The sequence below is a fragment of the Branchiostoma lanceolatum genome, chromosome 5, assembly GCF_035083965.1.
Source record: "Branchiostoma lanceolatum isolate klBraLanc5 chromosome 5, klBraLanc5.hap2, whole genome shotgun sequence".
Classification (NCBI taxonomy): Eukaryota; Metazoa; Chordata; class Leptocardii; order Amphioxiformes; family Branchiostomatidae; genus Branchiostoma; species Branchiostoma lanceolatum.
Genome location: NC_089726.1, coordinates 12297410 through 12313731, shown reverse-complemented (window position 1 = coordinate 12313731; position 16322 = coordinate 12297410). Strand labels below are relative to the sequence as shown.

The 16322-nt window shown below is 44.1% G+C and overlaps 1 protein-coding gene across 1 annotated transcript in view; it reads right to left on the bottom strand.

Moving 5' to 3' along the window:
* LOC136435193 (protein Wnt-5b-like) overlaps positions 1–16119 on the bottom strand; it is an 80231-nt gene extending 64112 nt beyond the window's left edge. The window contains exon 1 of the mRNA XM_066428461.1: positions 14738–16119. The gene's annotated coding sequence lies outside the window, so the exon portion shown is untranslated. The remainder of the gene's footprint in view (positions 1–14737) is intronic.
* Between the last annotated feature and the right edge of the window lie 203 nt (positions 16120–16322).

Sequence of the window (16322 nt, the reverse complement as noted above, 5' to 3'; positions counted from 1 at the left end):
GGCGGCTGGGTGAATGTTGGGCAGTGTCCATCACCTTTGGCAGTCAGCAGGAACTGCCCCGAGCGCTGTAGCGAAGTTGTCGTGTTTGTCACGGCCTTGGGGCTAGAGCAAACCAACATGGCAAGCTAGCTAAGTCTGCAGATATTGGAAGCCTAAATATAATCTGTGGTCGGCTCTACAGGGGACTGATACTGCTTGTGCAAAAATATGTTTTCATTGGTATATAAGAGATGAAGGTCTAATCCCAGTCAGTTTCATCAGAAACTTAGAAATAAATTGGACGCAAAGATGGCATGATGTTGACCTCAAACCGTCACTGTTGTCAAAAAGTAAGGCCATATTAGACACATTTTAAACCCCTGCACTGCCCTGTAATGGCTTCATCCTTGGGTGCTTCAAACAAACGAGACGTGGTTTGTTTTCTTTGTCATCCGTTAGGAAAACGGTTGGTTTTGAGAACCAGTCCGTTATGTTTGTGCCTTGGTTTGTGCTCGCATGACGGACAGACGTGTATGCTACAACGCCAACAGCGCCATCTTGCGGAAAGTACAACCCTCAGGTATTCGGCCAAATAAAACGTAAACTGTTAAGTACTTCCAGGATGAAGTAGGACACTTCAAAAGCCGGTGGCAAGCGACCGAAGTGTCCATAGACGCATAGTGACAAAACAATCTAAGTCAAGTTGCTCCCCAGAGCCAAGGAGCACTCCTGTAGTCCAAACATTGGAAACAAGTAATTACACGAGATGTTGGCGCCTGGAAACTTAGGTGCCTGTTTCCAAGCTTTTAAGTCGACTTGTGAAAGCAACGACAATTAGCGGTCATTAGTGAGAACAAGGAGCACAATGTTATGGGCGCCGCCATCCAGGCTCCTGGCGGCTCAACTCAGCGGCACAGGACCACCTACCGACATCCCAGGGGTGGGGAGGGGGGCGGCGAGATCCTGTTGCTACTTTTTGTTTCGTCAACAAACTTGGAAGGACCTGGGGTGACCTCAGACGGACGTAGCGAGTTGCTGCTCAGCTCAAGCCGGGTCAGGTAGCTCTTTGGGGGTAAAACTATGAATAAATAAAAAGCAAAGGTGTGTGGAAGGCGGTTGGGAAGGGAGATGGACGATATCATCAGTGTCTTACACACACTCGGACACTCAAGTCACATCATGGAATGACCAGGCAACCCCTAACAGTAACATATCAGATGCAAAAGTTTGAGTATAGTGGACGAAAACGATATTTGATAAAAGAGGAAGATGCTAGAAGAGAAGCACATCAAAGATACTTATTTTAGATGTATTGTTGATGTGTATGTGTCTGTCTGTCAATATGGGCCGTCGAGCCCGAAATAAACAATAAATAAGATTGTGAAGATATGGGTTTTGTATAGATGTTTGCATTGCCAATGGTGAAATATTTACGACACCTTGAATATCTTTATATCATAAATATATGCATATCCCCAGACCGATAGATTTTATTTACTAGAAACTCAATTTTTCTAAAGGGCAGTGGAGTTTTACGGAGATTTAAATGTGTGCATGCATTTACAAACGCTACTCTTGCAAATGCTACTCTGCCAGTACAATAAATCAGCCGTCTGGTACTACTTTCACTTCCCTTTCTTCAATAGTACGGCCAAAGGTTGTCGCTTGTAACAGATTTGAATGATTATTAACGTCGAGGGTACGAAGGACCAAACATTCTCTTCAAAGTGTTCTTGGACTTTGTGATGTTTTTCAAGTCAGCAAATACTCGACTTTAACACCTTCAGCCGCCCCTGTAGGGAACCCCTACCTGCGCGGTCGTCGGGTCAAGTGCAGAACAACTAATTAATTCGGTAGCGGAAGGAGGCAACTACGACCCGATATTTACAAGGTCATGATCAAAAGGCCGAACACGTGGAAAAAGAAGGTTTCTCTGGTCACGACAGGGGAATGCCTGCTGTTAAGAAACACCGTCTTAGATGTGGTAATACGGGGGAAAGATTGGCATAATTAGAACCAAAAGCGGATAAGAAAACATCTTTATTTTGTTTCAGACCACTGGGAGAGAAAAGTGTACTTCAAGGTTGGTGTATTTAGGACTTTAAGTGGGTTGGTGCATGCTTTGCGTTAGGCAGATTAAGGCTGAATTCGATGGAAATGGAACACCGCCTGAGACGGTGGTCACAGAAACACCTCAGATGTCGCGGGGTAGCTCATTCAATGATATTAAAGTAGATAGAAATAGAAGAACTGGACAGTTTTGGGGGAAGTACCAGAATGAATCAAAAGTAACCACATTAGGCACTATCCAGATGCATCATCATGAGCACAACGTACTTTTTACCGAATAAAGGGCACTTCATATAAGCAAAAAGCGCCAATATACAAAATGTATCAGAGACCAAATTCAAACCAATCCATTCCTTCCACCCTCAGATAAGGCAGCACTCACCCAAAACAATAAGCGGGTTAAATGTACCAGTTAATTTGAATAGCATCAATTTGAATAGCATCATAGCATAGAGAAATCCTGATCTATACGTAAGCATTGAACACACATGCTGGTTCCAATTATATTTCTTTGAAGTGCCTATGATAATAACCACTTTGTAAAGGTCGTAACCGGTAGCGCCCACACGAAGAGTCCACTAATCCTATATACATCAATACTTTTGTAACTTTTCTGATGTTAACCATGGAAGACGCGAACGTCACAAAATGTACCAAAATACCAAAAACCTAAACGAAACATTCAACAGGCAACATTGTCCGTGAGAAGTTAATCTGAGGTCTTTATCAGATCGTGATCCGACTTTGAGGTCACTGTCAATGTCAATTTGGCTCTAGTTCGTCACGAGAGATCGGTTCATCTCTGGTCCCCCTACTGTTTCCCACCAGGCCAAGTTCAATCCTGTCTAATTACGGAGAGAACACAGCAGAAAGAAGACTCCCCTTTCTAATTTCCCCTATAATTAAGTTGGTTTAGAACTACAGGGTTCCTCTGGCAAATGTATATAACAAACTAGGCAGACCAGACCACCGTGTCTGCAGCGTTTCGTCAGCTGATTATTACCTTCTGTCCAAATGGTGGTCATGATAACAATAACACTAAAATATCAAATGATTAGTCTGGATCCCAGCTGTGTTAAGGTTCCAACACTCTTACGTAGCCAGGAACGTCCTACAGTGTGATCTGCAGCCGAAGAAGGCTGCTATTTGGGCTAATAATGAACAATATTTCGCCTATATTCGACAATGGCACATTTCTGGGTTGTTTATCAGTAGTGCGTGTTTCCCCTGCTATCCTTACCAATGAAATTTGCCGTTTCAATTGGTGAAGAAGAAGAAGAAGAAGTGGGGTTTGAAGAGACAAAAAATGACAAAGTAGAAAGCCCGGCAAAAACGCCTAAAACACGTCAAAAACCAGCCGGAACCCCTCCTCTGCTTGGGGAGTACCTAAACCAGGACAGCACGCAGTTAAGGAAATCAAACCCTTAGCACTCATTAAATCAAATCATCAAAAGAAGGCTATCAAGTAAAACTACCATAATCAGTCTATGTAATTTGTTAAGTATCAAGCTAACTTCACATATTTATCCATTTTATATCCGAGGTCAAAACGGCCTACAAACCGACCAGTATATACTGGAGTTTATATTGTATAGAAATACGCCACTCAAGTGACAATGCACAAGAACGTGATTCTGACAACGCGTTCCCATATTAGACACAGGCTCCTTTGTCAAGGTCAATCTTAAGTGTGTTAAGATTTCAGACTCTCAAGGAATGCCCGGAGGCTTCCACCTTCAAAAACACTTAGAGTGAAGTGAAAACATCGCCACGGATGAGCGCGTAGCGGCCCAGACTGCCCGGCAATCTGCTAACCGCACGCACTGAGGAGCATTATATTGTGACCAACCGCATTGTCTCGGGTCACATCAAGAAATAAAACAACAACAAACCCATCTACTTTATCATGAATTGTTCAAGATATAAGGATAAACGCTCAAAGCTATTCACCTTTATATCCGGTTGTTCAAATGAATTCAATGCGCTCCGTTCTGTCGATAGATTCAATTACATACTAGGAGGTGATAATCCTTACTGTGTACAGATAGGTATATTCATCAAAGAATGTTTGGACATTAGAACAAGCAATGTATAAGTATATCACATGCGATATTTCGATATGTTGCCCTATCCCATATGATTGTATGTAATCAAACTCATTTGTATGCACTTATTCGTTTGTATGTATGTATGTAGTAGACCTTACGAAAGTCGCTGTGCTTTTGTTGTGTCAATAAAGATCTCTCTCTATTTATATCCCACAGTGAAAGAAAAGTCCAATGCTGGAACTTCCGGAAGATTCACACGAAGTCCCAGAAGGCACAACTTGTTGAACCTAACTTCTTGTAGCTAACGCTTCATCGGTCCTCGTAGTCCAGACGCATTATATCTGTGCACATTTGCAAGAAGCGTTACCAGTGAACGTGTTTCGTCATTGTATTCAACAATATGATGTACCGCTTATCTCGGTGCATATCTATCATTATGTAAACACCGAGTATCACAAAAGGCCAATAGTTGATACAACCATGGACAGACTTACCGTCTGTTGGAGCTTTACGTACAAGAACCAGGGCTGGGCACAGACTTCAGTAAGGGTCTTAGCTCTTGGACGTTTCCAGTCGCAGCGTAGTCCACTCATGCCACTCTACCTTATAGCACAGTTATTGCCAACAGTCTAGGTTCGGGCAGGAAAAATAAACCCAGGTCGAAAGTGTCGGGAACTGCCGGCCAAGGAACTTCGTGAACTCTAAAGGACAAGGTTATGCATGGGGGTTTTGTTTAGTTTTTTTCACCTTCTCTACGCTGCGTCTTATCTTATACAAGGAGCAAACCTGTAAGCAATGCCCATCCGAGTCAGTTATAGCACAGAAGTAATACGCATATGTACGGCACAATTACAAATATCCACTGCACAAAAAGCCCAATGGCTTGTATTATCTTTGATCTTGATGTCAAGCTTTATGGCAATCAAATTTCCACCTAGATGGGATATGGGTTACCATAGATGAGTCCATATACATACAAATACATAAGGGTCGTTACCTGAAGAAATAAACATAATCCAAATCTATCAAAGGAAACTTACATCTTACATTGTTCTGGAATCTGATTGGAAGCAGACGACGCTTTCAGCCCGGGGTCACGACCTGACAACACGAGGTCAATGTCAAAGACAAAGATGAAACCTACCATGACAGTAATTGCCCTGGTGGAAGAGAAGCTGCCTGGTTTGTACCGTGAGTCCGAGCGGCGCGCCTTAAGGCAGGATCGCGCCAAGATGTGGAGGAATTTTAAGCTCACCCTCTCGCAGGACGATGCACCTTGTTTGTTCAGAGTTGGTCGACGGTAACAGTTAGATGAACTATTACAGAAGAATTATAACACAAACTCTAAGAAGAGTCTACCCTTTACAGTACGCTGAACGAGTTATACTCGCGATTATGCAGACAACGTAAAGGCGACAATGCATAAAGAATCGTCACAACAATACTTCACTGAGCTAAGTTGCCAGTCATAAGAGAAAGCCAGTGATTACCTAGTGGGATCCCAAACCTTCCCCGGGTCAGACAGGATCACCTCCCCAACCTGCCGCAAGCCAATCATTATCATGGACGCTGATTGATTTTCTGAACGTAGATGATGACAATGTTGTCAGCGCTGAGGCATATCGTTACACTTGACAGGAACAAGGTTGGTCAGAGCAAGGAGGTTGTAGAGACTACGGCCTCCTTGGTCAGAACCTGAAAGGCTAGGGCTCGTCTTGCTTGGTTCGTACTTTCGGCATACGCGCATGACGTTACCCTACGGATCAGTCAAAAGTGAAGTGTGCACATTTCTGGAGATCACTTGATACCACCATGGGGTCCGTCAGACTACATCCTAAAAAGAAACTACAGCATTGGGTTTGCAGTGCGTACATATGTCTTAATTGGCGTAATGTGAAAAGGATTCAGCAAGGTGATGTTCTAGGATTACTTTGTAAGCATATAAGCATAAGCATTATCAATGAATTGGCACGTCTAGGGCCGACACGTCCTATATTTCAAATACCAATTATCATTAAATTCCAACCCGAGAACCCGTGTATTCATATCTTAACCAGCATGGGAAAGAAAATGGCTAAATTCTTTCATCATCTCTACCCTCTATCTACCTTTCATCGATCCTTCTCCACCCCCGTTTCTCACGATAAAACCCCCTCGTTTAGCAGGCCATCACTCAGAAAGTTCCTGGGTTACATAACTCAGCAACCCCGCTCGGAATTTTGATCCACTTTCTACTGCGTCCATCCCTAGTGGACAACGAGCAAAGGAAGGCAGATTCCTTTTACTTCAAATGATACTAGAAAATATAAATCTCACTTTAATGTCAGCAACAAACTAGGTGATGAAGTACGCCGGGGTGAAAACGTCCGCCACACGGGGTTTGGAATCTTGGAGTTGGACGTCTTTAACAAATCTTCACAGTTGGTCATTGACAAAGAACAAATGATAAAAGATATATACAACTTAAGTTAAAGACAAAGTCCTCACCGCACCACACTTGGATGGTGCATTTGGCCGCGCCTATCTCCGATTCGAAGCCATTGGGCCACACAACTTTGTGCAAGTCACTACGGCAGGGGGTAGTCCGCTGGGAGTGGTGTGCGTACAACTCCTACACTCTTTCCCAAATGCTGAGTGCTATGCAGAGAAAACGGTATGTACCATTTTTAAAGTCTTTGGTATGACTAGGCCGCGTGGGATGGAACTCACAATCTACCGAATACAAGACGAACACTCTACTCAAGGCAGGGCACACAAGTTTTGCCAATTTCCAAACCAAAGATTCTTAATCTGGACAAATTTCATAAATTTCACTTTAGTTTTCGATCAGTTCAGTGGATTAGTCTTGAAACTAACGGTTTATCAGCCAATGTTCTCTTGCATTATCATATTACTTCTTGTATCATAAGCTTATGTGTTTCAATAACCGTCGTTCGACTCGTATCAGATTCGTATTTTCTGAGCTGCTGAAAGACAAGTAGGACGTACCTGGGTGCAAGTGCACGTGTTTGTAGTCTAAAACATGACGAAAGAGATAAAAGAGACCCGACAATATCTCTTACATCTTGATTTATTTAGTGTTCTATCTGTCGACGGGTTCGTTAGCTGGCCCACTCTGTGAGCGCCACAATGTCGATATTTGTTGAACTTGAAGACTGGGTCAACATCCGGAAAATTCCAAGAGAAGTCCAGGTATCTACAGCAGAGACATGTAGACTCAACTCTCGCCACCGAGGTACTACCAAAAGGCTTGATTTCCACTCAAAGTCCTTAATAAGGCCACAGATGTGTTCAACCACATTCACGCCTCCTCATACCCTCATCCTCGTTACGATGGGAGGGGTCAAGAGTTGAGCACAGACGGCAGGAGGAAGGCCCCGTGCCGAAGCCTTATCGTACTTGGTTACGGATTATTTTCTGTCTAGATTCACTTAGAGATGTCCTAGAGGTAACAGGTATGGAGACATACACCAACAGACGACATAAGCAAATCATTACCGTCATTTAGCGTCTGGATAAGCGCCTCTCTTATCTGTGTTATCTTTGCATGGATCGGATAGATTACGGCAAACACATATCACAGACACGTGGAAAATGATATGACAAACAGCCACAACAGGCCCTGTTCCAAAGATGTAAGATACGCATGGCAATGGTTAATAATGGCGTCATCCAACGATATGCATATACAAACTCAGCTGACTGCACCTATTTTGATTGCTGTTCGCCCCAAGACCACAAGACTTGTTCGATATCGTCGTCAATGACCAGTCATCACGGCTCTCAGACTTGAGCTCCAGAAATTAAGAATAAAGAAGAGGATCTTACCTGCATCATTTAATGAACAGGTATATCAACCTTTATCCTTCAGAACAAAGGCAACTTCAGAATGGAGCAGTAACCGATCTTATGCCGGAATGCGGGACAGATGCACGGCCAAGTTTGTTGTGTCTTGGCAAGCCGGCCAGAACACCGGCAGTGGCCGGACGATCGCCTGACGTTTCCTCACCGAAAACCTGTTGACATTTCTGTGCTCTTCCCTTCTTAGAGCCGTCGATGGGTCGAACATGGGCTGCAGGGATGTAACTTGAGGCAGAAAGTGCCACCATCCCCCTTCATTTTGGTAAGCGTACACGATACGACATGAAACATTATCTGTCCTTTACAGAGGTTCAAGTTAGAATAGAAGCAACCTGTAAGCATCTTGATGTACGTTTTGTGCTGATACCGCCATTGGCTTACGGTGGAAAACAGAACTTTGATATTGGCAGCTACGCGCTTGGTACATTCTTTTTGTTGCCCTCAGTTATCATAACTGCAAATGTGTCATTGATTTGCTGTTTCTATGAGATAGTAGACAAACCTGTTTTACACTTGTGGTCTTAAGATCAGTCGTTCGACAGTTTTAGGGTCTTTGATGAGTCATTTTACATTGTAAGCCTGTGACGCCCCACGTGCACGCTCTCTCCTGACCTGACTCTAACCACACAGCGCCATTTTCCAACGTTAACGGATCATTAGGCTTGAGCTTCCCTGATGTTGACCCTAATTTCGTCACAAAAGTCCCCGGAGTCATAAAGTAACATTAACCCACCTCATAGTAGGACATCCTAACTTTTCTACACATTCCTGCCGATTCAACCAGGATTTAGGTAGATATGTACTGCAGATCCCAAATTGGAATGTCCAATTCGACTGAAAGTTATGGATTATTTGCGACAATGTACTGTGCTACGTGATAAATCTTCAAGTACGTATATTGTCTTGATATGATGAACCGTTAGCTATAGCTTGACTTCATAAACAACTTTAGGACAAGCGGATTGATGTAGTATGATATAGCAAGTAAGGCAGAGGTTCAAGCGAAGTCTACCTTTCTGTCTATGTATGTCCATATTGACAGATCTGAGATGTTGTAGTTGAATAGGTTTTCTTGTACAGGTTCGCCCTAGTGAAGGGGTTGAACACGCGTCCCTTCCTGGAGTGATTTGTTTACGGGAAACCGCGGACATGGCTCCACTTGGCTGAGTTGACGTGTGGTGCGACCGTAATGAGTGCCCCGTCCTTGTCCCTCTCCACCAGTAATAAACATCAGAAGACAGGGTATGCACAACAACGTCTGGTGACCCCTCCCAACGTCCCGGGTGGCACCTCTGCTCTTCGTCTCCTCAGCTTAACAGTGTCTAATAGCCCTCGTCTTCTCCTCTTTCAAACAAACACCAAACTCCACTTAAGACGCAGAACGTCCTTTCTACATTAGCACAAGCCTTTGATATCAGTCTGTTGAGGATATAAAGATTATTCCAGGTCGTACAGATTTTGGAAGATTAGTTGATTTAGGGCGATTCTCTGTCTTACTTCTGAAGCTGGTTCTGATCATCTGTAGCCTTGGTCAGGTTTTTGTAGTCACTCAAACCTGAGTCGTAGCATTAAGCGCCATTACAATATGATCTATCCGTACACAAGAGAGTAAGTGTTGCATTAGATGAGTTGTAGCAGCTTACACTTTTCTTAATCTCTTTCTCATATGTAGGTCGGCAGGAAGCAACGTTTTCCGCGTATCTGGTGAAGTTTAGTCAATGAGGAGATTGTCAGAAGAACCCTAGAAAATGCAATAATCATGATCACTGCAAGTGGCAGTGAAGTAGCACCGGTTTTCAACGGAATCTGTGTGACATCAACTTATGAAAACTGGAGACTGAAAACACCACCAAAGCATACAGGCACAGAAACATGTCATTGTCAGAACGGAATAACCACGATAAGATTTATTTCAACAGCTCACTTTCAGGACAGCTTATTGAGTCCCCACAGAAAAGTGACAAAGAAATATGACCTTCGACATCATGTCTTTATCCATAAACCTATCGTGTGTATCTGCGGTCGGTGGGACAGCCGCTCTGACGACAGACTAGTGGCCACTCAAGCAACACCAGGAAAACTTTTCTTACCAGCAGCGAGGGTGAGCAAGTTAATGGTTATATAAAAGTAGTAATCCCCATCGGGATTACCCCTGATAATAATCGATTGTGTACGATGTAAACCCTGTCTCTAATAGTCGCTGAAATACTTGAATTCTCATCGAATCTACCTGCATCTACTGATATAAAAAGGTAATAGGTAGACAATGCCTCATTATGAGATACGCTGTTCACGAGATAGCCCAGATGTGGTGAGGAGGCGGGTCAAAGGTGAACGCAAGGTCAAAGACACAGGTCAACCACACGCGCTACCTGCAATTTGTTCCACACTCCTTAATAGACGACAAAGCGCACTGAGAGGACAGACAAACAACATCCTGGGTTGAACTGCAGTACAGAAACACAACATATATACCCAGCGGACAGTAAACGGTTTAGACCGATGTTTCTTTTCAAGTAGATGGAACAGACACTTTCTAAACAAAGAAATTGAGTTATTTTTTTCTCATTTTATTCTAATTCTAGGAGAGGTCCATTTGGTTGTAAGTATTTCATTCATGCATAGTGTGCTTACATTGTATAACTGCAATGTTACTGTGCCCTTTCCATATAGATGTCAGAAAGTCTCAAACCATGAGTATTCACTATATCAATTTCAATATCTTAGTCAAATGTGAACCATTGATATACATCAATTTACAATGATATTCTTTAAAATGGAGAGGCAAGAACCGTTATAACTTACCTGTTGAAGAATTCTGCGTACGTGCAAAACTCCACTCTCCTCCCTGTATGTTATCTATAGTTTACATATTAGTACTAGTCGGCCTGCACACTGCTTCTATCCTAACGACATATCTAGAACTCCGTGCATCCCTTGAATGAATGTGTCCTACCTTGGACGTATCAAGAACACACACTTCTGCCAAGTGACAAATCGGCGAATCGCTGACGATGTGGAAACAATCACGGTGCTTACGGGCAGGAATGTCCCCTCAGGTGGTTGGCGGCGAGCCCAGGGCGCGGGAGGACGGACCCGGCCACCGCCAAGGGTAATTATACTTCCCGCTCGGGTATTTCCCAGCCTGGGCATCACCACTGTCACACGCAGTCACTGGAGGTTACGGTGTGTGTTTAAGGGACTTAACTCGTGGATTAGCGATTTTATAGCTTACACAATGGGCTCCCCTTTAACTTAAATGTCTTAAGGAGGAGTGACCCTGCTCACTAAGTGTGCGGAGTGAAGGAGTGTGGGAAATGAAAGGGATCTTGAACGTCTGGTATGTAGCTATAGTCCTCACCATGAGGGCATAAAAACACATGTATGTACTGGATGATGAAATGTCCAGAGTTTAAAGCACGCGTGTTGAGGAGTCCAGGAAAACCTGCCACTATTCTGTGTTCGAGCGAGTTAACTTTATTTGTTACTATTCCATCTTAGATTTATTGCTGCTGTCGATAACATGGTAATACCTATCGTTTCACAAGTGTGACTGAAAGACAGATGTTCCATGTTGCATGCATCAAATCTGACAACACTAAATGACAAGAGTGGCCATTAGTTTAGCATCTATGACACTGCCACGCACCCATCATTAGATTTATCTAAGGAGCGACTTCACTGTACTAAAAGGTAGGGTAAGATCCTGTTGAAGATTCCATCGCAAATTGAAAAGGTGTCTTCTTTCTAATCGTTTCGTTTCGTCCGAAAATGAGAGGTTACATTTTTGCTTAGGGGTGCTGGCGATGTGCCTTCAGCGTCGTAAAACGGTCCGGTGGTGTCGTAAATTTCGTGACAGAGGCCAGTAGGTCCCGCTACTTCCACGGTAGTAAATTTCCCACTGTTGTGTTGTACAGGCAAGCTTCTGCACACAGCACCCGTCAAGATTCAAGCTGGGGACGTGTCCGTTTGAAAGGGGTGTGAAAGGGACGACTCAAGTGTTTCTGATGAAAAGGTGGACCATTAAGAAAAAAGGAACCAGAAAATCCATTCATAAAACGTACCGATGTCATTGGTGCCGAACTACATGACATATAGCAAATCCGTAGAATATCTCTGGTAGCGTTCTGTAGATATTGTTTTCTAAAAAGCTTTTCCTCACAATACTCTTTTATATAACCTTAAACCTGCATCAACTTAGGGTGGTCAGACATTAGATACCTTTGGCTAGATACATTTTATCATGCGATTATTGTCCCTTGTAATGAGTGTAAAGAAGGCCAAGGGATATGGCGTTAGGACACATGGGCATAATTCAAAGCAAGTTGACAACTGCCTCCCTCACCAACTTGGGTGTCTTTGTTTCTCGTATGTCTTTCTTTAGACACGCTGAGACACAAACACAAATCTGCCAAGACACTTTCGTGCATTTCCTACATGTAGCTTAAAGTGTTCGTAATCACTTAGCCTCTACTTGACTGCTACATTAAATTATGCTGTTATCACTTCTTTCTGTCGCTGTTTCCCGTCTGTGCTCTATGCTAGTGTCTTTGGGGATAATTTTTTACCTGTCCTATACCAAAAATGTATTGCGCAGAGCAGAAACTGGATTGAATTGAAGTTGAAGCCTGCAACATGTTCTGTTTAAAAGTGCGATACCAAGGTTACCGGGACAAACTGCAAGTTTTATTACGTTGGACATCTCGACACTGATAAGACCATATTTTCAATTCCAAAGGTTTTGCTTGACTGAAGCTAAATACCATGACATCAGTGCTATGTATACTATCCGAAGGTTTCGCAACATTCACAAAATTATGGCCTAAGACAGACGTCAACACATAAGTTGGAAAGGAGTGCCTCAATATGATCTTAAGTCAGCAACCATGTCGTCATAGTCTGGTGGTCTATTGCGAGATTTGAAGAAAACCCTACACAGCCTCCCTATGATTATCTTGAAATTAATTTTTGAGGCCTTGAGCTGAAAATGCGTGGTCTGTTATGTACAGATCAAGGTACTACAGAAACTGCCGGAAATCATAACCAAGGTTAGATGCCCCGGGCAATGAATACTAGGGCAGGGATGGTTGAACTTAACACGCACGGCAACAATGCTAGCTGGAAAATCTAGAAATATTTCAAACTTTTGTCGTAATATTTCCACGTTCAATGCCCTTATAGACATCTGTTAGCACCCTCTTGATTAGGGATCCTGTGCGAAGCCAATTATCATTCCCCGCTCGTCTCTTTGTTTCCCCTATGTATGTTTCGTCTATGGTATAGGGAGAGGAAACGGTACAGTTAAGCGGAGAAGGTACAGTTAACATTACCACAAATATTCTCATCATACTCTAATCCTACAGATATTCTTGGACCCTGGTCTGAAACTACAATATTTGAAGATACACGAAGCTTTGCAGTTAGACTCTATGCATTCAAAACTCACCCCTGATATGACCCCTTGCTGCCCACAGTCCTGCTACAAGAACATACTTCACTGACCATACCTTTCTCATTATATCGTCGAGGTAATTTTTCGACGTCAGGGCCCGAGGCCACTGCCACACCTCTTTCTGATATACATAAAAAGCCAATTATTTTACGAAACCATTAGAAGCGGTGCCAATTAGGAGTGTAGCGGAACGGATGGCGCAGGCCCCCGAGGTGGAGGCGGTAAACGAGACCCACCTTGTCCGTCCGCCGGAGCAGGTTGTCGGAATGTCGGCCTGTCGGCCATTAAAGAAAATGGGCGGGGAGCGTCTTGGGTGGGAGGGATGGGTCTACCTAAAGACTGACATAAGCAGAAGTAAATAAAAGTCACAAAACGAGTCCTCAGATAAGACAAACTCGTCTCTGTCGCTCAGAAAATGGCGATTCGACATGTTTTTCGTACACAGATCAAAGGCAACTTTGAGCTTGCCCAGTATTTGTAAACAAACGCGCGCACACTGGGCAAGCGGACACGGCCCACCTTTTAACCCTGTGCTGAAAGACGCGTTCTGCCAGACGACATTTTTGCTCACCCTTGTAATAATCCTGAAAACAACACCACATAGTTGGCTATAACACCGTTTATACAAAATAAGACTGTATAGTTTTGCGAAAAAAAAGGGACCTGGCCTTTTCCTTTCTCCAGACGACCTGTTCTCCGGCCAGGCTCGCCGGGGGAAGTAAACACATTTCGCATTGGACATGGCCTTCAGTCTCCAGACGTGTTCCATTTTTCACCCAGCCTGATAGAAGCGGACTGTCTACAACGCTGAAATGTATTCCCTGACTTTACTTAACCTTGTCCAAACAGTTCGAGACTTTCTGCACAAAGGGATACGTATGGTATACAGGAATGTGGGAGCTAAGTAGCGATGGTGGGGTGTATGTCTCGTATACGCCTCTCTATTTGCCACTCAGTGCTATCTGTCAACAAGTAAAACTCAAAACCGCCATGGTCGGTCTCCCCTCATTTCCAAAACACGCGACCTCCCACCCAACACAAGAGGGGAGGATATATTCGGGTTTTTTAACATCATCTAAAGCTACTTTTATCACAACTATAAAGTATAGCCACTTTAGAATGCTCTCTCAAAATCAAAACATTCTTGACAACGAATAAATCAAGTCAAAAACAAACGCTGGGCATTTTGTGAGCAAGTCCTACTAACGGTAGCACACAAATCATGCATCACATCAAGAGCCTCCGTACACATCTTCCCAGAAGCAATATCGTTTTCAATAAACAGTCATCCACAGCTCATGACAGAGAGATGAATGAGGGTACTTACCGCTCTGCTGTCAACCTTTCCTATGGAGCCGTAGGGTACAGTACAGGTTTCCTTGTCCGCTAAGCCGGGTCTGTCAGGGAACCAGACCTTCTCTTGTCGTCTGATCCGTGGATCCGAGAGGATCACCTGATCTCTAGCTGGGATGGCACTCCATCAAGAATCCCTGTAGGTCCAATCTGGCCCTAAAAGACAATTGGACGCTGCACAAAATTCCGAGGGCTTCCACTCCTGTGGCTGCACACTAACGTGCCCTGATGACGGATCGCCCAGACAACTCGATTTTCGCGGTCCTTCCGTTCGTCTGACTTCACGACAAACTCGGCACGTCGCTTGACTTGTCCCGTCAACAATGAGTCCAGATGCTGTAGCGGTTAGAGTCACCGTGCGTACACGACTACCTCATCATCATACAAAGGTTGATCTGATTTTGTCTCTTTGTTTGTTTAACGTGTATTTTTGGCACAGAAACTGTAGTTGATTGGTGTCTGGTCACAGGGCACTAATCCGAGCAGTTCCAGAAGTCACTGGAACGTCTTTGCCGATAGAATTATAGACTTGTCTTCATCTAGATTCCGTGACAATTGTACAACAGAAACCCTCGATTTTGTTAGTCAGGGTTTACTGGATGGGCGATTGAAAGTAACTGTTAAAATGTCAAAGCCTGTAAGACTGAAATCGCCGAAGCTGACACCTGAACTGCCACGTCTCCTCCTCTCAGAACAGTACGATTCTGTCACGGAGCTCGATCTGCGTCCAGTAAACTCAAGACGAAATGTGACGTCTTGTATCTACAGCAAGGGCATCAGGCGACCAATGGGTCCTGGAAATCGGCTGGTTGTTAGCTGTGTGTAGCACCGAGGGCCTCTGTCCAGAAGGATATAAGACACTAGAACCTCTCCTCAGTTGGAATCTTGAAGCCTACTGTTACCGATAAGGTTTTCCTAAACTTGCACCCTGCCGACCGAACTTGATCGCGTGTCCAGCGGAGATGGGAACACTCCCAACCGATTGGCTTTTGCCAGTTCACAGCAGCGCGTCTCTTCCCTAGGTCCAATTAGTTTACCGTGACATGTGTCGACCGTGGCCTTGAGGGTGTAGAGAAGTGGCTGTGATGTTGTCGGCCAGCGAAACTAATCCTCGCGAGCAGAGGGGAGCCAGGGGTGAAGGTACACCGTAAACATGTGTGGAAGACACTTGCAGACGAGATAGCATCAACCGGAGCAAATCTGCTTCCCTGACCTTCAGAGTCAGAGCTCTCCAGAGGCGATTCCAGCTCAAACCGTCGTCAAAGTAGAACGCTAGCTGAAGACAAAGCCCGGAGCAGATGTTTTGGAATTAACGTTGGGTCCTGGCGTATGGAAACGGAGACAGCCCTACGCTCGTTCCCAGAGTAGGCAAAGTCCCACGTCCGGCCTGTGGGAGTAGGAACAATGATAGGTTCATCGCTCGTTACACAAACCACTTGTGGAGTAAACCACACATGTATGTAAAGGTTAGGGAGTTATGAATATATCAAGCTGTTACTGAGGCCATGTTCTATTCTGATACTTGTGGACGATTACAGAGGCTTGAATTGTGATACTAA